This window comes from Cyprinodon variegatus, unplaced genomic scaffold, assembly GCF_000732505.1.
Source record: "Cyprinodon variegatus isolate N-32 unplaced genomic scaffold, C_variegatus-1.0 Scaffold0, whole genome shotgun sequence".
In the NCBI taxonomy this organism is placed as follows: Eukaryota; Metazoa; Chordata; class Actinopteri; order Cyprinodontiformes; family Cyprinodontidae; genus Cyprinodon; species Cyprinodon variegatus.
In genome coordinates, this window is record NW_015150453.1 from 923,588 (window position 1) to 925,850 (window position 2,263).

Consider the following 2,263-nt stretch of genomic DNA (forward strand, 5'->3'; position numbering starts at 1 on the left):
GTGACTTTTCTAGAGAATCATTATACATAGTTATTTTATACAGGGTAGAATTTGCACTTTAATGCAAACTTTGAAAATGGAAGCCACATGCTTTTGTTTTTAGCATTCTTTAATTGTAAATAGAGCAGTGGGGCGGTCGCTGTAAACAGGTCCATAGTCACTGCACTGAGTTTTGTAATTGATCTCACTTTCTCACCTCGATGTTCGGACCTGGCAGGCTTATCGATGAGAAACACCCAGGAGGAGGAGCCTCAGGACCCTCAGCTGGTGCGTTTGGACAACATGCTGCTGGCAGAGGGTGTCGCCGGGCCAGAGAAAGGAGGCGGGGCCGCCGCCGCCGTGTCCGCTGCCACCAGCTCCGGAGGGATGTCCCCCGACAGCTCGCTCGAGCACTCCGACTACAAAAGCAAGTTGAGCCAGATTCGCAGTATCTACCACACTGAGCTGGAGAAGTATGAGCAGGTACCGTGTCGCTGACGTTGCCTGTACACGCTTGCCTGTTGTGAAGCTGCGCTCCAGGAGTGTAAATCCTTTGGCATGTTTGGCCCTTCACAGATTTCACTTTTCCTAAGATTGGGTGGAAAGGGTGTTTTTTTTTTTTTTCTTTCCTCTATTTTTTGTGAGCTGGTGTTTAAATTGTTCCTCGGCTGTTAAATATTCTGTTTTAATTTGTTGCATATGTGAAGTTATTTCATCTGCAAATTGAAAAAGTCTCTTTTATCAATGAGAAGCTGGTGAAGCTTTCTTATGAGTTGATCTGCAGTCACTTTTGTTAAAAAAACGTTTGCAGGTTTTTTTTCTTAAAATCTTAACAGATTTTTTCTTATTTATTTTTTTTTAGAATGATCCGTATTGATTTAATTCCTTCTTTGGTTTCTCTTCTGTTTTGATCTCCATTCAGGCGTGCACTGAATTCACCACCCACGTCATGAACCTGCTGAGGGAGCAGTCGCGCACGCGGCCCGTGACTCCACGAGAGATCGAGCGCATGGTGGCCATCATCCACCGCAAGTTCAGCTCCATCCAGACCCAGCTCAAGCAGAGCACATGTGAGGCCGTCATGATCCTGAGGTCCCGCTTCCTGGATGCCAGGTGAAGTTCAAAGCCGTTTTCCTTTCGGTATCCTTACAAACCCCAAATTCTCTACCAGGCTTTTATTACTTAACTTTGGAGCAGCCAAATGCTTTTCTCCAGACCTTTGAAAGAGTTCTGGATCTATCCTTCTTCAGGGTTTTTGTTAATTTTCATTGTAGATTGTTGCCAGTTTCACTTCATGCTTAAAGGGGAACACTTCAACTCTATACCATTTTCGATACCACAAGGATAAAAACAAAGACTCCAAAATTCAACAGAAATATTTTCATTAATAAATAAAATACAATAAACAATAAGACCAATATTAAATGTTCCTTCCTTGGCTATGCTTTGCACACATAACAATGACGCTAGCGAAACAAAAATAATTCTCAGCAGCTGCACCTGTTACAAAAAAGTCTGAAACTGAAAAGTGCACAGAATTATCCAGTCACACAGTGTTCAGAAAGTGCATTGTCCTCTATTCTGAACTTTAGATGCACTTTAGGTACCACTGGTGGTAGCACTGTATCGATACTTTTGAAAATGAGTATTGTATGCGGATACAACGTTTCAGTATCGATACTTTTTTGAGTATCGATACTTTTGACAGCCCTAGTTATCACATTATGTTCTACTCACCCAAATTATATTTGTGTCATTTGGAGCTGTTCGAAAGATATTGGGTGTTGTTACATCCAAGTAACGTCTTCCAATGGGCAACGAGTCGAAGGCACAAACTAAACTGTTCAGAATTTATTCTTTATGGTACGCCAGCATTCATAACATGAAGGCAAATCACTGACATCCGCAGTTATATTTTTTTTATATTTATATTGTTTTAAAACAAAGCGGAGTGTGTATGACAAAAAAAAAAAATCTAACTGATGTGGTACCAATTAGGGCTGTGAATCTTTGGGATTCCCACGATTCGATTTAGAATCGATTCTTGGAGTCACAATTCAATTTTTTTCCCCCCGATTCTTTTAAATCCAAACGATTCGATTCAGAAACGATAAATTTATGATTCCAAACGATTCTCAGGATCTATTCCAGTCTGCTGGCATGAAAGAAGAGTACATTTATAAAGACTTTATAATTGTAAATGTTTTATTTACCTATTGCAATAATGTAAACACCAAAAGGTAAATTCTACCAACAACTCTGGGTGATGTCTTTGATGAGAACG

The 2,263-nt window shown here is 40.5% G+C and overlaps 1 pseudogene; it reads left to right on the top strand.

Moving 5' to 3' along the window:
- The window catches only part of LOC107082044, an 18,094-nt pseudogene that overhangs the window by 8,573 nt on the left and 7,258 nt on the right, over positions 1 to 2,263 (top strand).